Here is a 14017-nt window from a genome sequence, read left to right on the forward strand (position 1 = left end):
TGATAGGCAAATTTCTGACCTGAACCATCAACTGGACCTTAATGGGCTAGAGAGAAAGAAACAGAAAACCAGAGAGGGGAGGTGCCTCTGAGGCTAAGGGGAGCCAGGGTGTCAAATGCTGCTGAAGTTCAAGAAGAAGGAGGCCAAAAGCCTCATGAAAGCATTTAGTGACTGAGAGCAACCGTCTTTGAAAGGTTGGCTCATTTCTTCCGATTTCTCACTTCTCACACCCTCCACCTCTATGAAGTGAGGCTTCCTCTCCTATGACATTGCTTTCACTAAGCTTCCATGTTCTACATCTAACCTAAACTTATTTTTATTCCCCCTACTGTATTCTTCTGGAATACTGGATTACTGATCATTGGCTTCTTGAAGCCTACTTATCTTGGCTTCACATGGTTACACCCCACCTCTTGGTTCCATTGTACTTCTCTGTCCACTCCTTAGTCTCCTGTGCAAGTTCTACTTCAACCCATCTTTAAAAATTGGTTTTCAGCCTGGCCTGTGATGGCGCAGTGGATGGAGCGTCAACCTGGAATGCTGAGCTCATTGGTTCAAGATCCTGGGCTTAGCCAGGTCAAGGCACGTGCAAGACACAACTGCGAGTTGATGCTTTCCACTCCTCCCCCAACCCCCGCCTTTCTCTTTCTCTCTCTTTTCTCTAAAATTAATAAATATTATCTTTAAAAAAATAAAGTAAAAACTGGTTCTCTGCAGGACTCAACCCTGGCCACATCTTACCCACTCTCCACACTCCGCCTGGGAGAACTTATCCATTACCATGCTTTCGAATCAAGTGCATCAATCAGGTTTTTATGTGTCATTTATCTGTTGATGACGTTCTAATCTACATTTCTGCCTCTGACATCTCTGGTGGCATATGTCCAGCCATATACTGGACTTCCTTCACAGCAGATACCCAACCTTCACCTCAAACTGACTTCCTCCATTCCCTTTCCTGGGGACAACACCATCACTCTTCCAGGTGTTCAAGGCAGAAATCCAGAAGCTCTCCTGGCTTCCCTGCTCTTAGTCATCCAATTAGTCATCCAAACCTAACTGTCTCAACTTGACGGGTCTCAAGGATGCCCTTTCCTTTCTTCCCCACTGCTGCTGTCCTAGTGTGAGCTTTGTCATCTCTCCTTTCGATTCTGCTCCTTACTGGTCCTCCAGCCTCCTGGCTTGGACCCTCTGGTCCATCTCTACCTGACCAGACCTATTCCTGACAAACCACTCCTGACAAAAGGATTCCATTGGGTTCCCATTACTTACAGCAGAAAACTGCTACTCCTCCAGGGGGAAAATGCAGATACACATACACACAAACTGTGTCCACAGTTTCATGAGGTTCATGGACACTAGGTATAGAATTTCTGGCCCACAATATAGAGTCCAACATTCTTAATATATCTTCCTGATCTGAGTCCTGCCGATCTCTCTAGTGTGCCCCTCCTTCATTTTACCATCATATCCCGTATTCCAACACTAACTCCATTGCCATGATCCTTTCCAACTCCTTGCTTAGTATGAATTATTCTCTCGGTTTGTTTTTTTTAAAGAGAGACAGACAGAGACAGACAGGAAGGGAGAGAGATGAGAAACATCAACTCAGAGTTGTGGCATTTAAATTGTTTATTGATTGCTTTTTCATATATGCCTTGACCGGGGAGCTCTAACTGAGCCAATGACCCCTTGCACAAGTCAATGACCTTGGGATTCAAGCCAGCGACCATAGGCTCATGTCTGTTATCTGATGCTCAAGCCAGTGACCCTGCGCTCAAGCTGGTGAGCCTTCACTCAAGCCAGTGACCTCAGGGTTTCAAACCTGGGTCCTCGGCGTCCCAGGCTGATACTCTATCCATTGCACCACCACCCGGTCAGGCTAGTCTTTCTATTGAGATATCCTCTATAAATCCTCTCCAAGTGGCTATCTCCTACTCAAACTTCAAGATGAAGTTCAAATGTCCTGTATTTTATGGAGTCTTCTACATCTCCATCACCCCCTGCAGAGCCAACTGTATCCTCTACTGGGCTCCCATTGTTTTTGGTGCACACTGACCATAAACTGCACAGCAACCCTCATTTGTTCATGTATCTGCCCCCCCTGCAGAACTGGAAGTTCCTTGTGGGCAGCAACTTGTTGGTCTTATTTTGTCTCTGATCTCCAGCATTAGTAGAGGTGTATGGTCAGCAGGCAATCAGTGCTGAATGAATGGTCAGAGAACTGCACACCGCCACACTCATCTATCAACACAGAGAGAAGCACCCATGGACATGCCAACTAACATGAGATACACAAACTTGTGTGAGCCTGTGCCCTGGAGACACCATGGTTAGTCCTGCGGCTATGGAAAGGTGTTCTTTGGTCTTGACAGATTTGCTCTGCTCTAGGACTTTCAGTCCTCCTAAGTGAAGAGAGCTTCTGACCCCCCCCCCCCATATTACACTTCTAACCCCCATCTCTTCTATCTGCATAAGGCAATAAGAAGAGCAGGGACTCCAGAGTTTGAGCTGGGTTTGAGTCCTGGTCTCAGTGTTATTTTCCTAATCTATAAAATGGCTACAGCAATACCTACCTTGTGGGGTTTGCGGGAATTAGAGGCAATGGAAGCAAGGAAATGAGAGCTGGGCATTTGGTGGATGCTCTCTCATCAGTTCCCAGCACCATCTCAGGGAGGGGCAAGGACCAGAAAGACAACAGGGTGAGGAGAAGATGGGTGTACCCTCATCCCAGCTTCAGAATTCTGGGACTCTGGGTGTGCACTAAGATCCCTATCCCTGAGCTCAAGGCTGAGGAGCCAATGAGCTGCCTGTGGAATAACACATCAGAGAAATGCAGAACAAGGAGGTCAGAGTGAACACAAGCCTGACTCAAAGAAGGGAGAGGCTGAGTGTAGAGGGACAGCCTAGGGGCCCAAGTCAGGAATCTAGACCTAGAGACTGGATTCGATATCAAGGATTAAAAGCTGTTCCTACTCATTTAATCAGTCAGTAGAGAAAAGGCAGTTATGATTGGGAGGGAGAGAAGATAATGGACAGTAAGGTCAATAAACTTAATACACCGAGTTATCACTTTGTCTCCCCACCCAGAGACAAAATGTCATCTATTTGAAGGCCAGGACTGTATCTTATTCACCTTTGTGGGCAGCACATAGTACATGAGCAATACATTTTTTGAATGAAAGGGTGTATGAAATGTATGAGACAAGAGCTCGGGTGAAAGATCAACCGGAAAGAGGAGGCATTCGGACCCAGGCAGATGCCCCTTCTTCCTAACTATGTAGACCCCGGTGCCCTCCTCATCACCCAGCCTAGGCCCCTTTCCAGTGCAGACTTCCCCAATACACTCTTACAGTGGACAAAGGTGCATACTCATAGTCACAGACCTACACATGCTCTAACTTACCTGCAGACAAGCACACTCAACACACACTCATACACATATGGACAGACTTCATAGCCAGTGTGCATGCACAGATACCCCTTGTCACAAATACAGAGAAACATGTTTTCACACACACACAGAGGGCAAGTTCATTCACATGGGCCCCCTGCCCCCCAAAACACACACACATACACACACACACACACACACACACGCAGGCATACATACAAACACAGAAAGACTTTATCACAGGCTTTCCATGGACGGGCACATTCTCATAGATTACCTCCCCTCCCCCACAATGTATACACACAGGCACACTCCACGCACAGGCAGACCCACTTTCACACGTGCACAGACTCACACAGACACACGCGCAGACACTTGTAGACCCACCCACACGCAGGCATGCTCTCACACATGCTGCCAGGGCACTCGTGGTCAGCTCTGCGGCTGCAGCTGTGACCTCTGGGTCCCTGGGGCCTCTGTCTGGACTGTGCCTCATCATTTCCTGCTTCAGGGCTTCCAGTTCCAAACTGGAACTCCAGACTCTCTCTCGAGACCGTCTCATCCTCTCTCCAACTCTCTTCTTAGCACCATCTCCCCCATCTGTCCAATATTTCTCACTGCCTCTTCCCCAAGAGTTGCTCCTCCTCCCTGTTCCTGTCTCTTTTCCTCTCCAGGTCTGTCGCATCCCTTCCCCCAGATCTGGTATAAACCATCCATCTTGTCTCTTTCTCCAAGCTGTCCTGCCTCCTGCCCAGGTCTGTCTTCTTCTCCCCCCAGATCTGTCACACCTCTTTCCCCACCCAGTTCTGCTTTGCTGCGTGCCCTCACTTTGTCCCAGTCCTGTTACTCTGTCCTCTGGCTCCATCCTGCTCTCCCCCTTTAGCCCCACATCTGGGCCTCTGGAACCACAGCTGGTTCTCATTAGGAGGGGGAGGGGCGAGACTGTTCATTGGGGCCTGCAATATGATGTCAATCCTCCCCCCACCCACGGCTTGTGTATCTATAGGACCTGGGAGCGGGGGTGCATGGGAGAGGAGGGAGAAGAAGGAAAAGTAGGTTGAGGGGAGGAATAAGGGGACCATAAAGGAAGAGGGTACTCTAGGAGGAAGTAGAGGAGTGGCCCGAGGTACAGAGGGGAAGCAGGCTGGGCGGGCTGGCATCACCCAGGCCTCCTGCTTCAACTTCCTGTCCCAGGGTCAGGGAGGAGCAGGGACCAGAAAGACAACAGGGTGAGGAGAGCTACCAAAGGCGGACTGGCACAGAAGTGGAGGAAGAAGAGCGTAGCCTCAGTGAGCAAAGAGAGGTGTAAAGACATAAAGGAGAGAAGAAAGAGTTCTGGTGGGTAGATGACAGGGAGCAGGACTGAGGGAGAGCGAGTGTGCGTGGCAAAGAAAAGAGTGAGAGGGCTTGCTGCAGGAAGGCGAAGTAAGTCAAAGACAGGAACAGCAAGCCTGGAGAGATGGGTGAGGAAGTCAAAAGAGGCAGGAGCCAGAGCTGGAAGGGTAGGGGGGCAGAGAGGAGAGGAGGCTGAGGAAGGGAGGAGGGAGAAAGGGCTGACAGACTGGCTTCCCTGGATAGCCTTACGACAACCCTGTAGGTCAATGACCGGTGACCAGGCCCGCACCCGGTGGGTTCCCCTGAGAACTGGCTCCCAGGATGCATCCCAGGGAGAGGCTGGGGACGGATGTGAGCAGAGGAAGCAGAAATAAAGTCTATTTTCTGAGTTTGTATGGTGTGTTGGGCCCTATGCCAGCCAATTCACAGACAGTATCTCGTTTAATCATCATAACAACGCTGTGTAAAAGGTGTCCCGCCTTCCATTGAGGAAACTGAAGCTCAGACTGAAACAACTTCCCTGAGGTAACACGGCCTCAGTTTGACCCCAGGACACCACACTGCCTGGGACTCAGGGAGAAGGGAAAGATGGAGAGAGGGAGAAATGACAAGGGAGCTGAAGGGAAGCGTCCTAGCAAGCCAAGGGAGACCTGAACAGGGAACTGAGAGGACGAGGTGTGACGTGTCTGTAACAGCTCGGCCCAGGAACAGTGCGATTGAGAGGGCACAGGAAGAAAGGTGCAAGGAAGTGAAGCTACAAGACTTGGCCACTGACTCTCAGGAAGGGTGAGGGGATAGAAGGGCTCTAGACAGACTCCCAGGCTTCTGGCCGGGTTACTAAAGTGGTGCCATTAGGATACCACAGAGGAGGAGCCATTTTGGGGGTGCCTGGCAGGATCCCCACGTGGAATTGTTCCAGGCACAGTTGGATCTGGAGCCTAGGAGAGAGGTCTTGATTTGAAAAAATCAAGGAGGAATGGAAAGCCATAGGTGTGGGGACCATCAGATAAGACATGTAGAGTGGGAAGAGTCTAGGACAGAACCCTGGGGAACAGTCACATTTTAAATGCAGACTGAGCAGACCTTTATTATTCTTGGAGAAGGAGGCAGTGTCACAGAAGTTAAGGGAAGAAACATTTCAACAAGGAGGGAGAGAGCAATAGCATCTAATGCTGCTGAGAGCTAAGTAAGATGAGGGCTGAGCAGTGGCCGCTGAGGAGTTCGCTAGTGACCTTGTGGAGAACAGTTTAGGAGGGCCATAAAGGTGCAACCTCCTCTAGTGGGAAATGAAAGAGAATGAACTGATAAACAACTGGCCATAGAAAAGATGTCAGCATAGATTTACTCATCAATGCACCTGTATTGAACTCTTGGACTAGGAAGGCCATATATCATAGTGAGGCAGGACAGGATCGGGTGAAGATGTGGATACTGGGGCCAAACCAACTGGATTTCTGCCCAGCTTCACACTTACTAGCTGTATGACCTTGGGCAAGCCACTTAATTTCTTAGTGCTTCCATTTTCTCATTTATAAAATAAAGACAATACTGATATCTACTGCACTATGTTTGCAGTTTGAACAGTGTCTGGCACACAGTAAATGTTGTTCAAGGGTGCAAGCATGAACTATTATTACAGTATGAAGAAGATGAGCTCTGCTGTCAGACAGACTTGAGTTCAAGTTCTGACTCTACCACTTATAGTGTAACCCTGGGCAAGCTGTTTAACCTATCAAACTCTTTTTCCTTCTGTAAAATGGGGGTTAAGGGACCTACTTTATATGGTTGATACAAGAGTTAAATGAGCCTGACCTGTGGTGGCACAGTGGATAAAGCGTTGACCCGGAACGCTGAGGTTCGAAATCCTGGGCTTGCTTGGTCAAGGCACGTGGGAGTGGATGCTTCCTGCTCTTTCCCCCTTCTCTCTCTCTGTCTCTCTCACTCTATCTCCTCTCAAAAATAAATAAAATCTTAAAAAGAAAAAGTTAAAGAACACTACAAAAAACTTAGCAGTGTTTGGCATAGAGAGAAGGCTCAATAAATATCAGTTGCTATTGTTTGCCAGACATACATGATAACTCTGAGATAAGTGTTATTTCACAAATGAGGAAACTGAGGCTCAGAGCAACTAGCAGAGAGACATCTGGAATGAAGCTCTGATGAACTCCAAAACTAGTGCTTTCTGTTAACACCATATTGCTTTTCTGCTTGAGGGCTTGGAATGCCCTGATAGAGGGTCACGGCCAGGCAACAGAACAGGGATGGAGAACAAGCAAAGTTTGCTTTAGTATAATAATTTGGCAGTGTGCACAGGATGGGTTAGAAGAGAATATTAATGATGAGATAATTGCCAGTCCAGGTAGATGGTCACGTGGGCATGGAGTCAGACAGTAAGACAGGGGAAGGGACCAGAGGATGCTTGGAGGTTCAAGGGCATGCTTGTGAAATAATTCATTAATAGATTTAGTCAACAAATATTTACTGAAGGCTTACCATGTGCCAAACACCATATTAAGCAGTAGAGAAATTGTTGCCTGACCTGTGGTGGTGCAGTGGATAAAGTGTTGACCTGAATGCTGAGGTCGCCAGTTCAAAACCCCGGGCTTGCCCGGTAAAAGCATATACAAGAAGCAGCCACGAGTTGATGCTTCTTGCTCCTCCCTCTCCTCTCTCTCTCTCTCAAATAAATAAATCAATTCTTTAAAAGAAAAAAAAAAGAAATTGTAGTGACTTGGAGAGATCGAGTCCCTGCCTTTGTGGTATCTGGAGGTAGGGAGACCTGGAAATGGTGAGGAAGCTAGGAGTGGTGGTGATGGGCAGTAAAGATCTGATCTTAAATTCTGACCCTGACAATCAGAGTCCGGACTGCAGAAGAGGCTAGTGCTGCTGGAGCTAGCTGGAGCTAGCAACTCAGAGATATTGAGAGGAAAGAACAAGTCTGGGGAAGCAGGAGGCTGGAGACTGAGGGCAGATGAACACAGCAGAGAGACTGAGACATTGGAAATAAAATTAAGTTCAAAGTTCAGCACCTAATAGTTGTCTTCTTTATGAATCCTCAAACAATTCTCTTAATGTTACTGGCATTTTCATCTGAAGAAAGGGGAGCTCAGAGATGCTAGAGTCATCCAAGTGGCAAATGGTGTGGTTGGAAAGTCTGATGTGTCTACCCTCTCCCCTCTTTCCTCTCTCCCCTCCTCCTTCCTCACCAACCTTGTGGGAGTGCTAGGCCCTGAGAGACAACAGCTCCCTTCTTTGAGAAGCTTAGAGAGAAACATAAATAGATTTTAGTGTGCTAATCAGAACACAGAGGGGCATCCTGACTCAGGTTTGGGGCTCCAGGTGGACTTCTTGGAGGAGGTGCCCTCTCACCAGTGACACAAGAACTGAGAAGACTTTCCCATGTGGCATTGGTTGAAAATTCCTGGAAGTCAAAGGGTTGCCCAGGAAACTTAGACACTGGAGCTGAAGGAGGGGGCAGGCAGCGGGAAACCAGGAAACAGATTTTGGATTTGCAAATTTCTGGTGCTCCTTAAGTATTTGCTAACTGAATGAAAGAGAAATAAAGTGCAGAAAGGAGAGAGGAAGAGGATCCAGAAAAAGAGAAGCCCAGGTAAAAGGGAGAAAGGAGAGAGAAGAAGATGAGGAAGGGTAAGTTTGGGGGAGGGAAGTGGAAATGTTTCCAGTGGGATAAGTGGGTATGTGTGGAAATACCTTGACTGTGTGGGCAGTTGAGACCAGATGTCAGTCTTCTGAAGAGTGAGTGATTGAGGGTGAGGCATGTGCTGTCAAGTGCCTCATTCATTCATCTGTTCATTGCCAAGAATCTGTAGAGTAGCCCTGGGGACATGAAGATGAATAACATGCAACCTTGTCATCATGAAATCCAAGTCCAGTTAGAGAAACAGAACAGGGGAGAGGCAATCATGACAGCAAGACAAGAAGATCCCAAGCCTGGCTGGTGGAGTCAGGAAAGGCATGGTTTGAGAATGGATCTGAGGATGGGAAGGGGTTGGCCAGGAGAAGAAGGGAGTGAAGGGTTTTTAGGGCAGAAAGTAGTATGTGCCAAGAGCCAGAAGCATGGAAGAATGCCAGTGTCTTTGGGGAACTACGAGGAATTCAATGACTGGAACTCACAATATGAGGGAGCTAGGAAAATGGGAGAGGTGATGAGGCTGGGGGGAGTCAGATCATGAGGATCTCATAAGCCTTGTTAAAATACAGATTTCATCCAAGACAATGGAAGAACCCTGAAGAATGTTGAGCAAGCAATGACATGGCTGGATCTGCACTTTAGAGAGATTCCTCTTGCTACAATGAAAATGGACAAGAAGAAGGAAGAGGAGAGGATTAGGAATACAAGTAAGAAGGCTCTTTCAGTAATTTATGTGAAAATATGGTGAGGTGAGGGCAGTAGATGAGGTCATCAAGAAAAGGGGTATCCAAGAAAGTAGGTAGAACTAACAGATTCCAATGACTTTCTGAGTTATGGTACATGTGAAGAAGGGAGTGGCCATAGTTAACTTCTGGGTTTTTAGCATGATAACTGAGTAGGGTTGGTTTGGGGGAGAAAGAAATTATGAGGTCAGGTTTGTATATGTTAAGGGGCTTGTGAGTTACATAGTAAAGATCAGGTAGGAAGCAGATATGAAGGTCTGGAGGTCAGAAGTCTGAAAGAGGAAGATATTTGGGAGTCATCAACTTAAATAGATGATAATCAAAGCCCTGGAAATGAATGAGATGGATCAGCCAGAGAGGTGTATACAGTAGATGGACAATAAAGTCTAAGCCAGAACCCTAAGGAACAGTGACATTTAAGGGTCACCCAACGGAACCCCTAAAGTGGGTTGAGAAGGAACAGCCAGGAGGAGTTCTGGGAGATGCACAGATTCCCACCATACTGTAATCATCTGTTTAATTGCTTTTCTCTTCTACTGAGGTTCAAACTTCTTGAGGGTAGGAATAGTGTCTTCAGTCATAGTATTCCCATCGCCTAGCAGTGTGGTTGGCACAAGAGAGTTCATTAAATGTTGACAGAATAAAATAATGGCTCAGAAGCCATAAGACAAGAATGATTTAAATAGAAAAGAATAGTCACCTGACCTGTGGTAGCACATTGGATAAAGCGTTGACCTGGAATGCTGAGGTCACCGGTTCAAAACCCCAGGCTTGCCTGGTCAAAGCACATATGAGAAGCTACGACGAGTTGATGCTTCTTACTCCTTCCCCGCCCCCTTTTCCTCTCTCTCCTCTCTCTAAAATCAATAAATAAAATATTGGAAAAAAGAAAAGGAAAAGAATGGTTAACACTGCTAAGGGGTCAAGCAATGAAGGACTCTTGAAAAGAGCCCCTAGATTTGTCAGGTGAGAGAGGTGAGAGGTCCTTCTCTCTCCGGGAGAGCAGTTACATGGAGGAGCTGGAAGGAGTAAATGGGAAATGAGGAAGTGGGAGCAGCTCCATGCTACGAAATGTAGCAGTTTATAAAGCAAAGTGAAAGTTTCTTAGTCAATTGGGTATTACAAGGTTAAGGAAAGTAGAAGAGACTGGAGGCTATTCATGTGTTCATAGGAGGAACGGGGATATAGAGAGAAACTGGAGACATTGGTAAGACATAGGAATCGTCAACTGAGGTCCCTGTGGTGGGAAGGAGATGGGATCCACACACAGGTGGAGGATGGGTCTTAAATAGAAGAGCTGCCTTTTCATTACCACAGGAAAGCAGAAGAGGTTGAGGAGGATGCAAATACAATTTGAAGGAGGAGGCAGAAAGCTGAGGAATTCAAACTGGATGGCTTCAGTTTTCTCAGTGTTCAGGTAGACCAGGTTATCTACTTTGTCCCTCTCCTCAATCTCCACATCCATTCTGTCACTGCTGCCCTCACTGCCTAAAGAACTCTTGAAACCATCTACCTCCTTCCCCTGTATTTCCACTAGTCCAGCTCAAGCCAGTGTGATCACCTCCTGGGTTCCTGCAACAGCCAACTCTATCCTTTTTAGACTCCTCCTTCCAGTCTCCACACTGCTGTTAGGATTGATGTTTCTAAAATAGATCTGGTTATATCACACCACACCTTCAAATGATTTGGTGACGTTCCTTGGGTTAAATATTTTTCGTATGACCTACAAGAACCGTGTGATAGAACTAACCCTCCATCAACCACTCTCTTCCAGACTCTCACCTCTCCTCTCACCATGCTATTAGTGCCAGGCTCACTGAATTGCTTTGCACCTCAACATACATCACCTGCTTCATCTGGGCTTTCTCATGCTGCTCTCTTGGCTTGGAATATTCTCCACCCACCCTACCTCACCTCCACCTCTCTTTTGTTTGGTTGACCCCCTGTTTATCCATTAAGCTTAAGCTTAAATTTTACTTCCTCCAGAAAGCCTCTTCTGACTTCCCTACATCAGCGTAGGTTTCCCTACTACGTGCTGTTGTATCACAGTACTCACTCCATAGCCTGCCTGTAAGCCCCATAAAGGTAGACCATGTCCATTTTATTCATCCTTGCAATGTTAGCACCTACCACATTGCCTAGCACAGAACAGGTGCTTAATCTGTGTTTACTGAATGAATGAATCAGCAAATTGACTAATTAATATGTTGGGAACAATGGGGTAAGGGATGTAAAATAAGTGGTGTGCCAGAAATAGAAAAAAAATCATCTATTTACTTATTTATGGAGGTAGAATTTATAGAAGCATGAATTTATAGAAGCACCATTTGGTGTGGTTGAGAGTTTATTCCAGCTAGTGTTGAGACTTTGGGGGGTGGGTGGGCTCAAGGAAAATGTAACCAACAGTGGCCAAGGAGTGGAGTGGTCCTGGGTGTATAAATTGGAAGAAGAGCACAAAGCTAGGGAGGGGCAATTAGGAGAAAGCAAAGAGGTCATGGGCAAGAGGCCGGTATGAGGATGAAAGGTTAAAAACTAATTAGAATGGAAGTGTGAGCAGCTGAAAACTGGAAGGACACAGGAGGCTCTGGGCAGAGAGTGGAATGCAGAAGTATGGAATTTTAGAGATGGACCAGTTCTACAGAGTGGTCCTGGGAGGGGAGAAACATGAGCTAAGGAAAGCAAGAAACTGTGAGGCTGGGGTTTCGGAGGGACACTTAGAACCATGGCAGGATATAAGGTGAGGGGAAGACTGATCCAGGCCCCCAAGTTCTCAGGAGATAAGAGGGTAAGCCCGGCAGTCTATGGATGAGAAGTAATGGTTTGAGCATCATAATTTATTTAACAGCTGGGATGGCTCACTCTAGTGTGTGCATGTCACCTAAAAGTCTGTCCCCTATGGCAGTGGTCCCCAACCTTTTTTGGGCCACGGACTGGTTTAATGTCAGAAAATATTTTCACCAACTGGCCTTTAGGGTGGGACGGATAAATGTATCACGTGACCGAGACAAGCGTCAAGAGTGAATCTTGGATGGATGTAACAGAGGGAATCTGGTCATTTTTTAAAAATAAAACATCGTTCAGACTTAAATATAAACAAAACGGAAATAATGTAAGTTATTTATTCTTTCTCTGCGGACAGGTACCAAATGGCGCACGGACCGGTACCAGTCCACGGCCCGGGGGTTGGGGACCACTGCCCTATGGGTTTGTACAAGTGGGTGTGTGGTAAGGGTGATTGCAGCACAGCTTCCAATAAGTGTCAAGTCTCTGGGACACCTGTGTTATATGAGCAGCTCTGATGAACTATAACCTAGATGATGGGTTGACTGTGACAGTGTTTCCAGTAGATGTGTATTACTGTGACAGTGCCTCCCACAGTATGTGCTGGTTTTGACAATCCTGTGGGAATGTATTGGCTGTATCATTTCTGCTGAGTGTGCGTGTTGTCCTGAGAGCATCTTCCTTAGATGCGTATTGGCTCTGACAGTGCTTCCTTGGGGTGTGTGATGTCTTTGAAGACATTTTTGTGAGTATGTGTTGCCTGGGACTGTGTCCCCTGTGGGTTGAGTAGGGCTATGACTATGTCCCCTGTGGGTATTTGAGGAGTTGATACAAGCAACAATATTTTTCTGGCCTATGACTCCTGTGGCTTCGGGCCCAGCCCAGGCCACACTGAGTTCATTGTGCTTCTAGACCTCCTTCTCCCCACCCCCTCCACGTGGAACCAGGCCTGTGGTGACCTTCCTCCGTCCCCTGCACAGGATTCTGATGGAGGTGTCCTGGACCCTAACTCAGAACGTGGCCTGGGATGACCAGCCTCCACTTCAGGCTTTGACTGTCTCTTTCCTGATTCTCTTTACTTCTCCCCTCCTCAGTTTCTTTGTCTCTCTCTCAGTTTGTCTGTCACACATCCAATCCTCCACATTCTGACACATGGCAGCAACACACACACACATGCACTCACACAAACACTCCCTCACAGGGACTCGCACACCATGACACACACTCATTCTAACACACACACCCTCATAATGACACGCACATACACACGCGACCAGCACACACACAGCCACACAACCTCCTAGTGACACGCACTGACTCACACAACCCATGCACTCGCACTCGCAGTAGCACACACACCCTGCCCGCACCCCCAGCACACTCACTCCAACACACACCCCAACTCGATGACACACGCACACAAAGACCCCCCCCCCCCGGGCCCTGCCCCCGCGCTCACGTTCACGCTCGCCCTCGTCCCGCAGGCCCATGCACCCCCCCACCACCCCATTGTCTCCAGCTCAGAACAAAGCCCCCGGCTGTGCCGCCGCCGCCGCCGCCCGGGAGAGGCCGGCCGGGCTGGGCGGCCGCGGACACTGACCTCCGCGCAGCGCGGGCTCTCTCGCCCGGTCCTGGGGTGCGGTCCGGCCGCGGTCAGCCCCCCGGGCAGCGCCCGGCGGCGCAGGGCCTGGGGCGGCGCATCGTCCGCCGCTGCCGTCTCCGGGTCCGCGATCAGCTACGGGAAGCCGGCCGTCGTTCCTCGTGCCCCTGGCCGTCGGTCGGTCGGTTCGCCGCCGCCGCCGGGGCGCCGCCTCCTCCACAGCCGCCCCGCGGAGGATGCGAGCTCCGCCGCCGCGTCCCGCGCCCCCGCCGTCCCCTCCCCGCCCCCGCCCTCCGCGGTAACCCGAGCCCCCGCCCTCGGCCCGCGGAGCCCCCGCCTCCGCCCCCACCCGCGCTCGGTGCCGCGGAGCCCCTAACACCCGGCCGGCCTTCTCCGCCCCTCCACTTCCCGGCCCCAGTCCCCAGAGCGGGATCCGGCCCCTGCTCTACGCCGTCCCAGTTCCCTTCCCTTTTCCCGGTCACTGCGCCCGGCCCCTCCTCCCATCCCGTTCT

The 14017-nt window shown here is 48.8% G+C and overlaps 1 protein-coding gene across 1 annotated transcript in view; it reads right to left on the reverse strand.

Annotated features, from left to right (window-relative positions):
* DCHS1 (dachsous cadherin-related 1) overlaps positions 1-13759 on the reverse strand; it is a 35705-nt gene extending 21946 nt beyond the window's left edge. The window contains exon 1 of the mRNA XM_066250839.1: positions 13506-13759. The gene's annotated coding sequence lies outside the window, so the exon portion shown is untranslated. The remainder of the gene's footprint in view (positions 1-13505) is intronic.
* Between the last annotated feature and the right edge of the window lie 258 nt (positions 13760-14017).

The sequence above is a fragment of the Saccopteryx bilineata genome, chromosome 1 (genome assembly GCF_036850765.1).
Source record: "Saccopteryx bilineata isolate mSacBil1 chromosome 1, mSacBil1_pri_phased_curated, whole genome shotgun sequence".
In the NCBI taxonomy this organism is placed as follows: Eukaryota; Metazoa; Chordata; class Mammalia; order Chiroptera; family Emballonuridae; genus Saccopteryx; species Saccopteryx bilineata.